The 18,859-nt window shown below is 40.2% G+C and overlaps 1 long non-coding RNA gene across 1 annotated transcript in view; it reads left to right on the top strand.

Moving 5' to 3' along the window:
• The window catches only part of LOC132593398 (uncharacterized), an 83,396-nt gene extending 71,307 nt beyond the window's left edge, over positions 1-12,089 (top strand). The window contains exon 4 of the long non-coding RNA XR_009558848.1: positions 11,904-12,089. This is a non-coding gene — a long non-coding RNA (uncharacterized lncRNA). The remainder of the gene's footprint in view (positions 1-11,903) is intronic.
• The last annotated feature ends 6,770 nt before the right edge of the window (positions 12,090-18,859 follow it).

Genomic DNA, 18,859 nt, shown 5'->3' with positions numbered 1-18,859 from the left:
AGGGTCCTGGTTCCTCCTCAAGGAACATACATGACAATATCTTTGAGCTCTTCCGCGGAGCTAAGGCCCCCCCACAGCCATGGAGGCTGGTAACTTCTGGCTGAGCCCAAGATAGCTGGAGCACTGCCCTGTTACCTCACCACCAACCAATCAGAAGAAAGTCACACACCTTGCAGCCCTCACCCCAAATTTTGCCTTTGACTGCTCTTCCCTTGTTTCTGCATTCTCTCCCTTCCCTGGATCTGGAGGTGGCCATCCTGTTAGGTCTCCTGTTTGGCCACTGCCTGTTTCAGCTGCTTACAAAGTTTATGTCTTACAAAATTTATGTCTGACACTCTTACAAAGTTTATGTCTGACAGACTAAGATGTTGTTTCTATGTGGGTGGAAGCTGGTTTAGATACAGAATACGTCCATTTAGATCAGGTGGAGAGAGACTTTTACTCTACTAGATAGGACAGAACCCACTCCTACTGGAAGTACTTACTGAAGAAAAAGACCTCTGCCCCAATTCCCGGGAAGTGTCTTGAGTGTGAAGTCTCTCAGGGGGGAGTCTCTAACCAAAACTGCCTACCTTGGCTAGGCAATATAAGAACTGCTTGCATGAGTTGTTCACAACAGGAGGTCCCAATAAGGAACACAGTGTTGCCAGGATACTTTGGGAGGGGCCTATAAGAGGGAGGAGATGCCAGCCCATAATATGTCCTGCCAACCTCCCAGAAACCCTCATGCTGGAATCCATCTTGGCTGAGAGACGCTCCCACCACCAGGAAAGACCCTGAGTCAGACCAAATATGGTCACAATCAAGATGATTGGCCAGAGACAACCCAGAAAGCTAACCCCATCTCCCTAAAACCTGAGACTGCAAGCCACACGGCAGAGCATTTCTCCTGGGTTCCCTTACCCAGCGGCTCTCCACTCTAGCACCCTGTCCCAATAAAGTCTTTTGCTTTGTCAGTATGTGTGTCTCCTCAGACAACTCATTTCCGAGTGTTAGACAAGAGCTCACTCTCAGGCCCTGGAAGGGGGTCCCCCTTCCAGCAACAATAGTATAATAAATCCCATTTCTGAGGTAACCAGGAAGTGAAGTTGAAAGATCAATCCATCACTGGAGAGCTATGAAGAAACAGAGAAGGGACTTCCCTGGCGGTCCAGTGGTGAAGACTCTGCACTTCTACTGCAGGGGGCATGGGTTCAATCCCTGGTCGGGGAACTAAGATCCCACATGCCGTGTGGTATGACCAAAAAAAAAAAAAAGAAAAGAAAAGAAAGAAACAGGGAAGAGTGAAGAAAAGGCATTTAGAAGCTCAGGTGTGAATGTAGAACAGTCTAAAAATTTACCCTTGACTCTTGTGTAAGAGAGTAATATGTGCTATAGGTCAGGATATCTCCACCTCAGCACTGTTGCTATTTTGAGCTGGATAGTTCTTTGCTGGGGGTTGGGGAGGGGATGCCCTGTGCATTGTAAGGTGTTTAGCAGCATTTTTGGCCTCTACCTGCTAGATACCAATAGCATCCCCTGTGTGCTGACAATAAAGTGTTTTCGACATTGTCAAATATCGGGAAGGGGCAGGATGCAAAATTGCCCTGGTAGAAAACCAATGCTCTAAAGCTCTGGGAGGGCTTGGTGGGTCCAAATCCCTGACAAAATACTTTTTCTTGGTCTTTGCTTTTTTCTTTTGCTATATTATATCTTCAGGTGTTGGAGAAACCAATTAATTGAGCACATGATTCTCAGATGTTGAAAGACTCTATTTACAGCTAATCAGTTGACTTTGATACAAACAATGCAGGTTTTTGTATTACAAAGGAGCTAAAGACATCAAATGACATACAGTTGTGTTTCATTATCAGTCATTAACTCCACCCTTTTCCAGATCATCAGGCAAAGTATGCCATTTAAAAGATAGGAGCCCACTTTTCCAGGATGATCTGACTTTATATTTTGTTGTTATTGATCACCTAACAAAATGAAAGAGGAAATGTATCTTGTCCCACAACATATTTTAAAACAATATCTTACACTGTTGTTTTCAACTTTTTTTTTTTTTAAAGAAAGCAGAACTCTCTTCCTTAGACATCTGTTGGAAAAAAATTAACATTTAAACTAGATGAAAACAGTATCCTAGTAATATGCTCAGCTGTAAGGTCAATTTGTACTATTTGCTGATTATAGTCAGTCATGTTAAGAGACTGTTCCTATGAATATTGGTATTCAAAATGAACAGGAAAGATTAAAAAAAAGTTAGGAAAGATTGTGGCAGGTTTATATCAGTTTTACCATCCAATTTTTTTCTTTATTTGAAAAATAAAATTGACTCAAGAAAAGTTATAGTTCATACTGTTAGGGATTAGTATCTGAATTTACACTTTTAGCTATACAGCCAGAATCTTTCCAAAATTAAAAGAAAAAATTCAGGCACATTTATTAATTATTAATAAATGACACATTTGCAGTAAATTCAAATATCTACATAGAAGTGGCAAGAGAAACTGGGTCAAGTGAACATACTGATGGTTTCTTATTTGGTATAGAACGTATTTCAGTGTATAGATTTTCTTTTAAATTATAATTCTTATATGTTATTGAATGTATTTTTATTGTATTTTATTTATTTTAAAATTTATTTGAAAGCATATTTTTATAATGAAATTTGAGCTCAGTATTTATAGAACGGTTGAATCACCTTCCAGAAATTCTCAGAAAGACAGCTTGAAAAGCATAACCTTACTTTTTTTTTTTACTTATTCAAATGCCAGTGATATTTGTGAATCAAAACTACTAAGCATTTTATCATCTGTACTTGATAATTTTCATATGGAATGGTACTTAATTTTTTTAAAATAATGAATTAAAACCCTTTTATTTTAGCTCCTGTTATGAAGGAACCTCTGAGCACTTATACTTTATTTTTTCCATCTGTGTTGCAAATTTCTCCCCCCTCAGTTTTTTAAAAACTTTAAGATTTTTTAAAAAAATGACTATTTCAAACTTATAGAAAAGTTGCATGAACAGTTCAAAAAACTTCCATATCTCATGTAGACACGATGCTTAAAACTCCAGTGTACATTTCTCAGAAACAAAGATACTCTCCTCTTAATCCCAAATAATCCTCCAAATTAGAAAATTGATACGATGCTGCCTTTCAATCCACAGACCCCATTCAAATTTTGACAGCTTTTGCAGTCTTTTTCCTTTATGAGCCAGAATCATGCATTGTGGTAATTTTGACCACTCTTTACTTTTCTTGAATCTGGAGCATTTCCTTAGTCTTTCCCTGTGATTCATGACCTTGACAGATTGAAGAGTACAGACACTTCATTTGATAGGATATCCCTCAACCTGGGCCTTTATGAGGTTTTCTTATGACCAGACTCAGATCATTCCTTCCTGGCAGGAAGGCCTCAGAAATGATGCTGTGCTCTTCCCAAGTTGATCGCACAATGGAAGCTCAGGATGAGCATCTATCCCACTCCTGGTGATGCCAACCTTTAGCACTCGGTCAAGTTGCCAGCTTTCTCCACCTTAAAAATCACCATTTCCCCCTTTTTTTAATTGATAAAGACTTTATGTTGAGATAGTTCAAGGCTATGCCAAAGGCTTCAAACTCATTAAGCCTCCACTCACCAGCCTTAGCATCTGTTCCTAATTCCTGCCTGAATTAATGACTATTATATGACTGTCAAATGGCGATTTTCTATTTCCATTATTTATCAGTTGGCATTCTAGAGTTGGATAGATTTTTTCCCCTTCTCCTTCATTTATTTCTTCATTTAATAGTTATTTTTCATATCAGTATAGATTTATGGATTCCTATTTCATTCAATGCATTGTGATCTGTTACTATCATTACTCTGATGCTCAGTTTTCCAGAATTGTCCAGTTGGAACCTTTGTAAACTTGCTCCCAAGTCTTTTTGACAATCTTTATATCATTCTTTGAACACTTCCTTACGTTCTATGACAAAAAGATAATCCAAGTCCATATTGTATCTTCCCCACCCAAGTGCTGGAATCAGTTGTTTATCTAAGGAGTCCTGGTTCCTTTTAGTGGAAAATGTTATTGGAAACCAAAATCTGCTCTCAGACTGCTCATTGCTACTGGAGTGTCATTGCTTCTAGACTCTCTTGGAAAACAGAGCTGAACTTCTATATGTATATACATACAGATACATATATATGTATGTATATATATTTATATACACAAATCTATATTTATCATCTATTATCTAAAACTACAAGTTCACTCTAATATTTCCAATTCCAGTTCATAATCTCAGGGTTATTTCTAGCTTTCTCTTTTCTTTCACTTCCTTTGACAGTGAGGAACCTGGCTCTCATTATTGACAATATAGTTACATTTTCTCAAAGTGATTGTCTATAACTAACCTTCCCATCATGCTTTGTTCCTCCTCCACCATCTGCAAGGGGAGGGAAGGAAAATGAAAGCATCTATACTTTTCAGTTTATGGGGCAATTGTGGCCCTGATCATTCAGTACAGTGCATCTCTAGAAGTATTTCCTAATCATTTTACCTGTCTTTCAGTTTCTCTCCACCTCCAGGTTTGGTAGTAGAATGATTATAGAATATTTTGTGGAATTAGAGAATAACGTTCAACAATTGTCCTCAGTCTAGCTACTGTTTCTTCATTTTATCCCCCTTCCCCCTCATCTGTTCTGCCACTGCTGTTGGCTTATTTCTTGCTTGAATTGCTTTAACAGGCTCCTAAATGCCACAGATCTGGTTCCCTTGAAGATCTTCCACATAAACATCAGAGTGATCCTTTTAAAACACAAAGCTGAGTACAATATTCTACTACTTTAAAATTTCTCAATGGCTTCCCTATTGCTCCAGACTCATTAACGTGGTTTATAAGGAAATCTATAACTTGATAGATTCTTGTTTTCTCTCCAAATCCATCTCTAATCACTTTCTTTTCTGAACTTCCTATGTCAGCTACCACAGGTGTTTGTATGGATACAAAAGTCATTAAAAGAGTGCTTTTTGATACCAAGCTTTCTGGAATTGAATCCTCTTTCATTGCCTGATTAAGCTTGTGTTTTGTTTTGTTTTTTTGACCCAGTTACTATTGCTATGAAACTAACCACCCAAAACTTAGTGATATAAAACAATAACCATTTTAAAGCCAGCTTTTGTGGATCCAGATTCAGGAAAGGGCCAGTGGGGACAGTTGTACGCTGGGTCTGGAGGATCCATTTCTAAGATGACTCCTCACATGACTGGTGCCTGGGCTGATGGCTGAAGAATGGTTTCTGCTGGTAGCTGGACATTTTACTGGCAGCTCAGGGATCCAACATGTTTGTTTCAGCAATCCAGGTGGAAGCTGCTTGGCCTTAGAAGTCACATAGTGTCACTTCCACTGTACTCTATTGATCGTAGCAAGATTCAAGGGAAGGGACATAGATTCTTTCTTTCTTTTTTTTTTTTTTTGCGGTACGCGAGCCTTTCACAGCTGTGGCCTCTCCCGTTGCGGAGCACAGGCTCCTGACGCACAGGCTCAGCGGCCATGGCTCACGGGCCCAGCCGCTCCGCGGCACGTGGGATCCTCCTGGACCGGGGCACGGACCCGTGTCCCCTGCATCGGCAGGCGGACTCTCAACCACTGCGCCACCAGGGAAGCCCATGATTCTTTCAACGTTTTAAAACTGTTTCTCCTTGGAGGTAAAATGGAGGTACTAGCAGTCTGGGTTAAATGAGTATTTTATAAGGGGGCTAATACACAGTAAGAGGTTGATAAATATTAGATATTTTTGTTTTTCAATGACATTTCAGCCTGGAATTTGGGTCCTATCCTCACTGTCTGATGAAGATGGAGGTAGTTCAGCCCCTCTCCCCGGAAGTCTTCTCTCACTCTTAAAAGCCGCCTCAGGAAGTTTCCTGGTTCCCTGACTTGTACAATGCTTTATAAACGCCCGTGTATGTGCTTATTTTCCCTACTAATCTGAGGCTTCTAGGGCAAAGACAATCAATGCAGTATCTCTAGCATGCAAGGACTCAAGACCCTGAGATAGGGTGATCGTACAAACGATTTTCCTGGGACGTTTCCCTTTTACATCTGCTGTTACAGTACAGTTAGTAGTCGTGCCACATTTTATTCTCAGAAAGTTCCCAGTTTGGATGATAAATTATGCAGTATCTACTCAAAGAACCTTCTAGAGTCTCAATCATGTTCGTAAAGGAAAGACTGCCCTTGACCCTCTGACACGCTTTCCTATTGTAGCAGCAGTGCTTACGGGTAACACTGGACCCTGGGAAACTTGCCTCTCACGGAGGGGGTGGAGAGGCTGTGAGGGAAATATGCCTTATGATATCCCAGGGAGCCAGCCTGTAGTGCTGAATCACTGGCAGCATTTCCCAAAAGTGAGTTAAGAAACCATTTCCCACTGACTCAGAGGGTGTGGGGCTCTCACTGGTCCATACCGACTAGAAAGGAATCACCTGGTTTGCTTTGACTTCCGTTGAAAAGGTAGCGAAAGTCCACTCTGAAACCCCATTCCCTACTGTTCTCCAAGCGTCTTCTGGTATTGTCTCCTAGATGTCTTTCAGGAAACACTGGCTGGTGAATGCGCTTAGGTTGTGCTACAGAGGAGTTCGAAATGGAACAAAACTGAATGAGGACTAAATTGTAAATAAACTAATGCTCAGTTGTTTGTACTTACCTGGAAAAACAGGTTTAAAAGATCCAGGAAATAGAGCCATAGGTTCACTCAAGAAGGGAGTTTGAAAGAATGTGTCATCACCTCCGGTAGTCCTGCCAATTGCCATTTTCGGAAGTGAATGGGGACTTTTTTTGCCTTTTGTTTGGTCTTCTTCATTTTTCAAAGCCCAGTTTAAGTCCTGCTTTGTCCAAGAAACATTCCTGAGTTGCCACAGACAGCCTCACTTCTCCCTGACCTCTGCTTCTCCCTAACTCACCTTTATTTTAAAAATTTGCTTATCTGACAATTCTCCTGTAAGGTCAATAACCTGTGATACAGCATTTATGGGTGCCAAACTCTGTGCTGAGTGCTTTGCCATAATCATTCCTTCTAATCCCTTACCACCAGGTAAGCACTGTTACCTACATTTTACAGGTAAGGAAACACAGGTAACATTGTATTATTATTTATGTTATTAGATTACATCGCCTCTCCCCATCTAACTTGTAATCCTCTCAAGAACTGCAAACAGGTTTCTTATCTCTTGGTGTCTTAGTTTCCCCACATGCCGTAGGAACTCAAAGGAGCAAATTGTTGATGTTAATGGCCGGTTTTACTTTCTGTCTACTCCATGAAGACGGAATTTTAAATGTAAATACATAGATGTGCTCTACAGGCCATCTTTAAAGCCCTAGAAACCTCACCTCAAGCCAGGAAAATTAAGTGTGAAGAGAAGGAATAATACGTACGTGGGACTTGCCATTTTGAGAGTCCATTGATGTCGCTTTTGAGTCACAGGAAGCTTTGCTTCAACATTTAAAAGAGGAAGAAAATGTTAGGCACATTGTGACTATTTGAATATTCTCTTGGGTTGATTTCCTGCATTACATCTTTGAAAGTGTCCTGATTTTCATATGTATTCCAGTGCTGAGTGGTATTTCCTGTCTCAGCCTAAAAAATGGGATTTGACTCTTAACAGGAAGTGTCAGTAACAGCATCAGCTGCAGTGACAGAGATGGTGCAGCAGTGACTAGCACATTGTAACACATTTGAATTTGGATCTTAAAATAAGCCACACACGCTGAATAAGTATGTAAATGTATATGAAATAAGTATGCGTGCCTTATCATAATTTTAAGTCTGATTTTTATTGTCAAGAATGTTTCCATTTAAGAGTTTTTAAACTCTTGCCTTAAAGGGTTGGCCAAAGATCATTTCTGTGTTTTTTAGTCTCTTATATCCAAATTGTCAGATATTATGTGTGAAGAGACCATTCAAGGCAGAATCATGAAAATTACAGATGGAAAATTAGGTCATTTTCTTTTTCCTTTTCCAATACAGGCTGCTTTCCTTACAGAATATCTTCAAATATTTTTTCCATCCTTGTTTAGAATGACGTACACGAATGATGGGGCCATTACAGGTTCCCCTGGGAGGTTATTCCACAGAATAATGGGACTTGCTGTAGGTATATTTTTTACCTGATTTTTAACCTAAACTTTTTTTATTTTTTCTCCATTTCATTCTGTTACCCCTTGGACCACCTGTACGGTTCTTCATAGAAGGTTGCAGGATGCTCCTTTTGATAGGAATACTCAAAATAATTAAAGGGAACTAGGTCCATTTATGTTTGACGTGCATAAGTCTACTTTGTTTATCATGTGCTTATTGACATGGCCTAAGGAGGCATAATGATAGTGGGTGATTCTTAAACATAGTCACAGAACTGGATAAGAAAAAGTTCATAAATATTCTTTTAAGTAGGTGTAAATAATATTAGGCCCCTTCTTTTGGTCATACGTCAGGTCTCTCATTTATGGGAAAATGAATGAAATAAGCAACCTGATCAGTCTCGTCTTGTATTGTCTAGAACTTCTCCAGTAAGTTAGACTTGCATTAGTATGTTCAGTTCGGCTTCATACTCTAGCCATAAACTGGGATTTCCAATATGCCGTATCCCAGAGACACCAACCTTGAGGCTTGTTGTGTCCTTTATTGGTCTCTGTATGTCCATGGCTAAGTCCGTGCCTGGCAGATATCAGGCAATTTGTTGGATAATTGAATCCAATGAATTATGTACTAATTAGAAAAAAAAGTAGTGAGAGCAGCCATGAATCTAGTATTTTTGACACCCAGCGCCAATCATTTTCAATACCCTTATATGAAAAATGTATTTCAGTAATAATTGTGCAATGAAATGAGTAATAACAGCCAGAAAAGAAATATAGACAATATAGTTTTATTAAATGTAACAGATAATCATGCAAATAAATTAATTAAAAATAAATGTTACAGAATAAAAATATTTTAGATTTTTATATATATATAAATTAAAATATAATACATTAATGATTTCTTGGGAAAAAGGAAAATACTTTATACTGCCATTTATTCCATTGCTTCCAGAGGCGGTATTGAAGTGACTCAAGTGTGCCTTCTTTGTCTTTACAATCATTGTTTGTTTTGAATCTATTGTTTTAAACACTTGAAGCTGTAGTACCCTAGGAATTGGAGATGCTAACTGCCCTCTAGGTAAGCTCAAAGGATTCCAAACCATTTTGAACTTACTCTCTAAGTGAATGTGGACAGCTGAGTCTCTGGGTATACAAATGGAGGTTCCAGAATACGATGTTTATTTAAGAATAATATGTTTTTATATATATGAAGATTACATACGTATTATTAAAACTCAGCAGTAACCACAGCAATTGCTTAGAACTTGGACCAACGAAAGATACTTTAAGGGGGAGGAGTATTTTATCATTGACATTGTTTAGAGTTGGCAGAGCATAGGGAAAATAAAAAGCAGTGTGCCTTTGAGCTTGTCATTTCTTTTAGTTTATTACTGAAAAATTCTTAATATTATTTAAAAGTTTAAAATTTCTCTACAGACCATGATGACTTGCTTGCACCTGGGGCAGACCGTTCCCATTTCCCTGTCCTGGGCTCACCACTGTGGAGGATACTAATTTTGCTTTGAACAAAATTTTTGAAAAAAAAAAAATTAAAAATTAAAATTAAAAATTATAGTTTGACTTCCATGGTTTGCAGGCATCCAATACATATTTTTTGAATGCCTAACGAGGAGAGAGAGTGGAGGATGGGTGAAATCCCTCAGAAGGGGGCTGCGGGCATTGGAAAGTAGCAGGCCAGTATCAGGTCCCCGGGGGCAGCAGAACAAGGACATCAGCAATTTAGAAAGGGAAGTGAGCAGTAGAACAAAGAACTGATGTTTTGTTCTGTTGGTGATGGTCATGGGCTGCTGGCGGGAAGAGCAGAAGTAAGAGAGTTTCTCGAGGCTTAACTTCCCATCTCATTCTTTTCATTTCTACCTTTGACCGGGGTTAGCCATACATGTTTTCCCCATTCTATTGCTCAGTTCCTGAGAAAACCCTTCCTACTCTTCCTTCAGTGACTTATCTGCTTCTGTCGATAATCTGGAAATTTTATGGTGAAACTGCAAAATGGTGAGACACTAAAATGCATCTCAGGTCATGTGGAACATTTGTATGCCAGATGCGTGGTACAAGTAGGGAGTACTTTGCATTAAATTCTTTCTGACATTCTTCTCTTCCCAGGCTCAGTTTTCTCTTGCTGACTTTTTAATATTTTTTTTTTGCGGTACGCGGGCCTCTCACTGTTGTGGCCTCTCCCGTTGTGGAGCACAGGCTCCGGACGCGCAGGTTCAGCGGCCATGGCTCACGGGCCCAGCCGCTCCGCGGCACGTGGGATCTTCCCGGACCGGGGCACGAACCCGTGTCCCCTGCATCGGCAGGCGGACTCTCAACCACTGCGCCACCAGGGAAGCCCTTTGTAGGCATTTTTATACACTTCCTCTCCAGTTAGAGCAAGGGTAACCAAGAAGTGCAATCCTCTGAGACGGCTCTTAGCCGTTCTGTTTTAGTCCTCATCACTCTGTCCAATAGAAATCTCATACAAATATATGAGAACGCCCTGTAACCTGTTTCATCTTGGCCCCTCCATCTCCTACTCTCTTATCAAAAATAGAATTTCAGCGTACCCATTAGGATGGCTATTAAAAAAAAATAGAAAATAACAGGTGTTGGTGAAGATGTGGAGAAATTGGAACCTTTGTGCACCGTTGGTGAGAATGTAAAATGGTGCAGCCACTATGGACATCAGTATGGCAGTTCCTAAAAAAATTTTAAAAAGAATTAATAGATGTAGCTAGTGGGAAGCTGCTGTGTAGCACAGGGAGATCAGCTCGGTGCTTTGTGATGACCTAGAGAGGTGTGATGGGGAGGGTGGCAGGGAGGCTCAAGAGGGAGGGGATATATGTATAACTGATTCATTTTGCTGTACAGCAGAAACTAACACAACATTGTAAAGCAATTATAATCCAATAAAGATGTAAAAAAATTAAAATAGAGTTAATATATAATCCAACAATTCCACTGCTGGGCATACACCCAAGAGGACTGAAAGCAAGGAGGAGGTATTTGCACCCCCATGTTCATAGAAGCACTATTCATAATAGTCAAGATGTAGAAGCCGCCAGGTCTGTTGATGGATGAATGGATAAACAAAATGTGATATATCCATACAGTGAAATATCACTCAGTCTTAAAAAGGAAGGACATTCTGACACATGCTATGGCTTGGCTGGACTTTGAGAACACTATGCTAAGTGAAGTGAGCCAGTCAATATTGTATAGCTTAATTTATAGAAGATACCTTTATAGAGTAGCCAAATTCATAGAGACAGAAAGTAGGATGGTGGTGACCCAGGGTTAGGCTGAGAGGGAAATGGAGAGTTGTTGTTTAATGGGTACAAAGTTTCAGTTTGGGAAGATGAAAAAAGTTCTGGAGATGGAGAGCGGTGATGATTGCACAACAATATGAATGTACTTAATGCCACTGAACTGTATGCTTAAAAAGGGTTCAGATGATAAATCATCTAACGTTACATGTTTTTAACCTCAGTAAAAAAAAAAAAAAGAAAATCTGACAACATTATACACCTTAATCCCAGAAAACTGCATGTGAAAAATAATTATGGGTATTTTACCACAATAAAAGATAATTAAAAAATAGAATTTCAAGTTTGATTGTTACACATCACTCTTCATATAAAATAACAGAGAGCTATTTTAGGGGAGTTAGAGTCTGATGGCATGGGCCACATGCTCTAGCTCAGCCTAGGCAAGTTTTGAAATAATGCTTGGTGGTTGGCGTGGTTTGAATACAATACATGGTTAAGCGGTATTACCTTGTTCTTTCCAGGTCAAAGAGAGGAACAGAAGAGTAAATCAGAAAAGGAAATGGCCACCCCTGTCTAATTAGATGGTACCCTCTGAGATGGAGAGATTACATCCCCAACTCATCTACATCACGTTTAAGGATCTGAATGGTCACTTCAGCTCCTGTTGCATCTTAGTGGAGGCTGCTTGTGCAAAATGACGTTTGGCAAAATCAAGTAAGCAAATTGGATGTCATGTGAATTAAAAGCAAAGTTGGGAAGAACAGAAACCTTCAAAACCTGCAATGGGATATCCACCTTTTGACAATTAGGTTACCAGGCCAGCGATGGCATGGGATATTAGTAAAAGAAAGCTATGAGGGCCTTCCCTGGTGGCGCAGTGGTTGAGAGTCCGCCTGCCAATGCAGGGGACACGGGTTCGTGCCCCGGTCCGGGAAGATCCCACATGCCGCGGAGCGGCTGGGCCCTTGAGCCATGGCCGCTGAGCCTGCGCGTCTGGAGCCTGTGCTCCGCAACGGGAGAGGCCACAACAATGAGAGGCCCGCGTACCGCAAAAAACAAAAACAAAAACAAAAACAAACAAAAAAGAAAGCTATGATTACTTTGGAGACTATTGGGCGATAAGAAATAGCAATAATGATGCTTTGAATTAAGGCATTTCTCCCCAGGGCTCACATATGCAATAATTTCTTTTCACAATATACTGAGAAACCAGGGAGGAATGGGTATTATTATCTCCAGCTTATAGTTATAGAAAGTGAAACTGAGGCACAGAGAAGTAATCTGAGTTTGAAGCTGTGTCTCATTGGCAGGGGTAGCAGTAGAAAACAGGATTAATTTCCTGATCTCCGGGCCTCCTGTCTATAAATAGCTTGCCTTCTGTTCTGTTGATCCTGCCCAACAAAGCTGCACCCCAATGTCCCCAAACATGGCAACAGTTGGCTCCCCAAATACGCTTTTAAAGCAGAGAAGCCTTACAAGAAGACTGGGACCTTTAGGCCCCTCCAGAGGCTAGCAAATGTGTGGGTGACCATCACATAACTTCAGGGTTGGCTCGTGAACCTCAGTTTCCTTCACTGTCACATTTCTCTGTTTCTAACTTCCTTTGAGCAGGGAGAAAAGACAACTGGAATTTCAGTGAACTCCATTTTCTTGGCTTACAAGTCACAAGCTCCAGTTAAGTGCCACCCTGAATAAGTGGCTCCTTTGTGTTGAGGGAGAGACCACCCCCTGACCCAGAGATGCGGTTTTGCAACACGCAGATGGAGATTTCCAGAAGTCCTCAGCTGGAGCAGCTAAATGTGACTGAGACAACGCAGTCCCATAGACAAAGGTCAGACCTATTTTAATCTCTGAGTGAGGCTATTACTCTGGGACAAGGCCCTTCTTGTCTGATTTCCTGCTATTTTCAGTGATTCACAAGCCTGACTCTCTTTCATCTGGGAGTGCAGAGACCCATCCCCCTTTTAGATTTGTTTGTGAGTTAAAATAGTTCCCATCCTCAGTCTTCTCGGAGTGTCTACTTGCAGCCGTAGAATTCCTCAGGCTGTGACCTGGAGGAGTCCCTGGGAGGGAGAGTCAGGGCAGCTTGGAATGCAAGCCCAAGGGAGGAATCCGGAGTGTAACAGGAAGTGGGGTTGCTGCTTGCTTGCCCAGAGGCTTGGGGCCAATAGATCAGTGGGGCTGACTCCTCTGACAGTGCTCTGGGAGGCTTCTGCAACACGGCCTTACGGAGGCTTGCCCTGTACTGTCTGCTGAGGTGTAAGCATCGTGCAGGTGTTTCAGTCCAATCCAGTCACTATAGAATCCGATGCAATTAGGATGAAAGACGCTCCTTTACTTTCTTGATGACACAGCCCTCATGTTCTGTAATTACTGGTCCATTTGGATTGATAACCCTCGTATTTATGGGTTATTTCTCCAAAGTGAATGCTGCAATATAAAAGCCTGCTTATCCAGTTATCCTGTGGCTTTTGAGTGTGCTAGTTCCCTCTTTTCTTTAAAAAAATTTTTTTAAATAACTTTATCTACTGTGGAAACATCTCAAATCACTGTTTCTTAATTGTTTAATACCTCAGTTTGATGTAGACAGAGAAGAAATTGAGAAATGTAGCCAAAGCTAGCCTTCAGGGAATCTGCCCAGAGTAATAATAATGATGAGTTGACACTTGTTGATTCTATACTCCTTGCCAGGTACTGTGCAAATGCTTTATACATGTTCTCTCATTTAATCTACATAAGAATCCCATGAGATCATTTTACTGAAGACAAAACAAGGTTTAGGGAAGTTAGGTAATTTTCCCTAAATCACACAATTAGTTTGTGGATAGAACTAAAATTCCATCTCAGATCTTCATGCTGCTAAACACAATGGAACAATTTTGCTGAAACTTTGAGAATAAATGTTGGATCTTCCCTAATGTCATGGTCTTTGTGGATATCATACAGTTAAAGATTTTCTACATTTTCTTCTCATTCTCTTTAAAGAAAAGGTCCCTGAAGTCAGTGAGAAACTTTGGTGAGTTGCCCTTTCCATTTGTTTATAAGAGGAAACGTTAACTTCTGTGATTGTTCCACACATTCTTGCCACTTCCCTAAATCAAAGAAAAAAAAGAGCCAAAAAACATGGCTGTAATGCCTGTTTTCATATCAGAAGGTCAAAAAACAAAGATCCATGAGGAAATAGTGGGAAGAGAGTATTGTCACAAAAACACCAGAAGTTGCATAAATAAATAAATAAATAAATAGTTTTGAGGGGGATGGAGAGAAGAAATTAACATTTTGTTTCTGAATTCTGATTCAAATCTAATGTTTTCAGAAGTGACAATTCATCCCACAAAAGACTGAAGGCTTTTGGATTTGGTTGTATCAACACTCCACCCACAGAGTAAAATTGAGAATTGATTACACCCCTCCCCTTGCTTGAGGTCAAGCAAGCAGCAGAATCCACTACTTTTTTTTTTTTTTTTTAATTTTAATTTTTTTTTTTTTGCGGTACGCGGGCCTCTCACTGCCATGGCCTCTCCCGCTGCGGAGCACAGGCTCCGGACGCGCAGGCCCAGCGGCCATGGCCCACGGGCCCAGCAGCTCCACGGCATGTGGGATCCTCCCGGACCGGGGCACGAACCCATGTCCCCTGCATCAGCAGGCGGACTCTCAACCACTGCGCCACCAGAGAAGCCCCAGAATCCACTACTTTTGCTGTGGACTTTGTCTACACCCCAGAGCAAGGTGGAGAGAGAAGCGAATTATCCAAATTTTCAAGTCAAAGAAGCAGTACTTTGGCTTTAATTATCTGGTAGAAAGTGTTTGGAAACCTGAATTATTTGCGTATATTTTTATCTTTGCTTGATACAGAGTGACTTTGTGTTTAGGCCATTTCAATTGATAGTTATTCAAGATTTCCTAGTTACTGGACTTGTCTCTGCTCATGTGAAGAGAGGTAGCTTCACTTTCCACTGGGAGAGAAGGGCTGAGATCAGAGATTTGGTTTTTAGGTCACTGCCAACACTGAAGAAGGATGCAAACAGGGCTTCTCAGCCCCAGCTTTGCAGGAGAATCACCTAGGGAGCTCTTAAAAGTGTACCAGTGGCCCTGGTCCCATATAAGGCCAACCAAGTCAGGATCTTTGGGGTTGGAGCTGAGGCCAGGACATTTTCTAAAAGCCCCCTTGTGATTTGAAAGCATCCATGGTTGAGAATCATTGGATTCATCCTGGATATTATCATTCTGATGATGATAAGTATAAAAAAGATGGAGAATACTTCAGTTCCATTGTCCAAATGATCCACAGACATTTGATTTTTAAGAATATCAAAAAGAGATAAGGCAAAATGACAGTGTAAGTTAATCTTCTTGCCCTTTCCAGTGGCACTGTGGTCTCGTATACCTGTCTCAGATAAAATATGCCTTATAGTTCTCAAAGTTAGTTATGAAAGCAAATTCTAAAACAGAAAACTCTTTCAGAAGGATGAGAAAGAAAAATCTCTATCTGATGAGTACTACCAAATAGAGAACAACATTGACCAAAAACCATACTTTTAACTGATTCAGAAATCACCTTCACGAATCTTTTGGCTTTATATTTTACTATTCGCACAGGCACAATTATTTTCCATACCCATTTGATGGTTTAAAGAAGTAGTGGTTCTCAAACTTTATTGTGCATCTAAATTACCCAGGGAACTTAGTAAAATCCAGATTGCTGGGCTCCATTCCTGCGGTTTCTCGTTTGATGGGTCTGGGGTGGGATCCAATAATTTGCATTTCTAGTAAGTTCCCAGGTGAGGCTGGTCGTGGGACCACAGCAAACTAAAGTAGAACTTGAACACTTCTCCCCAAAAGCTCATTATAAGTTTGTGAAGAATAATGTGAATATTTACTTTAGTATTATTTTTATTCCAAAATGGATTTGAATGATTCTCTAAAAGTACACATAATAGGTTAAATTTTTAAATTAAAAAAAAGGTAAGGAAATTAGGGTGAAAAGTAAAGTTTGGGTACTAAGATAAAATCAAACAGCACATACATATTAAAGGTATTTTAGGGCTTCCCTGGTGGCGCAGTGGTTGGGAGTCCGCCTGCCAATGCAGGGGACACAGGTTTGTGCCCGGTTGGTCCGGGAAGATCCCACACGCCGCGGAGAGGCTGGGCCCGTGAGCCATGGCCGCTGAGCCTGTGCGTCCGGAGCCTGTGCGTCCGGAGCCTGTGCTCCACAACGGGAGAGGCCACAACAGTGAGAGGCCCGCGTACTGCAAAAAAAAAAAAAGGTATTTTAAAAAATAAGATACAGAAAATGAAATATATTTTACTATTTAACAAAATATACATTTGAGAGTATCAATTCTATATAGCAAATCTTATATCATTCCTGAGCTTTTTCTTACTTCTGAATTCCTTTGAAACTTAGATAATATAATATTTAGCTATTCTAAAGTAAAGTAAAAAAGGAAAATTGCCCGGCCAATCCTAGGGATACTGGCTAATGATGTGAGATTCTATTTGGCTCTTCCGTATATGCATAGACTGCTTTCAAACAGAATACAATAAAATGAAACGAGGGTGACATGCCTGGTTTATTTAATAAAACTGTGTGTACAGTAGATAACTAAACTGAAGAAATGATTTAGAGGCTTGAAATGTTTAGATTCATTATCTACACAGTAACACAAAATCAAAAGCAGGAGGCAGTCTGAGCAAATGAAGCAAGTCAGGTGGAGAGTGTGGTCCCCTGACATGGCGCCCTGTCTAACAGGAGCACGTGGCCCTGTGCTGTCAGATAGTTGATTTATTGAGAGAAGCTAGGGCGAATTTTTATACAAAATGTTATGAATTTTAAATGTTGACAACAAATTCAATTAAAATAAATAACACTATGTGAGTCAAACAGAATCGATTTGGGCCAGATTTGGCTTTGCTAATTTGAAAACTTGTCTTCAGGAATTAATTTTTTCCTGGTTAATTACCAACTCCTCTTTGCATTCTGAGTAGGTTTCTACCCAGGCAGCTAATTGAAGCAGAGCCAGACAAATTACTGACTGCTATTTGCATGGCTTTCCTTTAACCCACTGGTTCTCCAAGTGAGGTCCTAAGTTGTATTAGCATCTTCTGGGAACTTGTAGAAATACAAATGAGACTTGCCCATCCCAAATGGGCTAATTTCATATGACCCGCCCCAAACTTACTTAGTCAGAAACTCCGGGAATGGAGCCAGAAATCTGTTTTAACAAGCCCCTCCATGTGATTCTCATGCCCACTAAAAGTTGGAGGGCCCCAATTTACTTGAAGAGAATTTAAGGCAGCCTCATTAAACCAGAACAGATCTACTGGGTTGGTAATAAGATGAATACCTTACCAGCATCCGGAGCCAGAGCGCTCTGGTTATGCGACGTTCCAAATGGTGCTGGGTATCATTACCCTGTTAATAGATACTCTGGTATATTTCATTGAAAAAGATATAATTCCAAAGTAGCATGGAGAGTCTCATTTGAAAAGTTTGCTGAAGAATATCTGTCAGTTTAGGGATCGTGTCAATGGTTATTTACTCTTTCTCACCAACTGCTCCGGTTGTCGTGCTTGGTGTCAGCTGAAAATATTCTCACTTCCTTTCTCACTACGTTTACCAATTTTCGGAGGGTCACTAGAATGTGAGTATAGTTATAGATCCTTGTAACTAGCCTTCTAATGGGAAAACAGCTACAAATATACAAATAAGGGTCAAGATATATCTATAGAAGAACACTTATTCTCAACAAAAGAGAATTTAATCTTAAATCAGTATATTTAGCAATATCCAGATGTGTGGTAACAAATACCAACATTTCAACTGCACATGCTATTTTCTTCCCTATATTTGACATTTGGTAGTTAGCTGGAGCAGTATAAGAAGCAGTGGTGGGCACTAAGGAGGCTTGGTTTCTTCATGTCTGTCCCTATCCCTCCATGTGCCTTGGACGGGTCGTTTGTGACTTCCCTTTTCTCAGCCTGTAAAAGGAAGGCCTTGCACTGTATGATCTCTGAGAGCCTTTCAGCTCTGAAAACATTCCGTGATATTTAAGGCTTATTGTCATGTGGGTTACTAGTCTTAGCTGAAGCTTCTTTAGTTGTTTGGCTGTCTGTGGATTGTATATTCACGTGCATTCCATTTAAATCACATGCTCTGAGCTCATTTACTTGAACTTTTATAGTAGTACTTAAGCATTTATATATTGCTTTTTATCTTCAAAGCACTTAACATACTTAAGAATCCTTCCAGCAACACTTTGAGGTAGCTAAGTATTATTAAAATAGAAAGAGGAAGAGGGTGAGGGAGAAAGAGAGAAAGAAGGAGAAAGAGAGAGAATTGTAAGTCATTTAATGATTTGTCTCTGGCTAAAGGAAGAGAATATACCAGGGCAGCACAATTAGAAATTTTAAAAAATATTTTTTAAAAAGGGGGGTGGGGAGGAAGAGAGAATATACCAGGGCCAGAATGAAAACT

The sequence above is a fragment of the Globicephala melas genome, chromosome 14 (assembly GCF_963455315.2).
Source record: "Globicephala melas chromosome 14, mGloMel1.2, whole genome shotgun sequence".
Lineage (NCBI taxonomy): Eukaryota > Metazoa > Chordata > Mammalia > Artiodactyla > Delphinidae > Globicephala > Globicephala melas.
The sequence above is the reverse complement of the archived record's forward strand: the minus strand, read 5'-3'. Positions and strand labels throughout refer to the sequence as shown.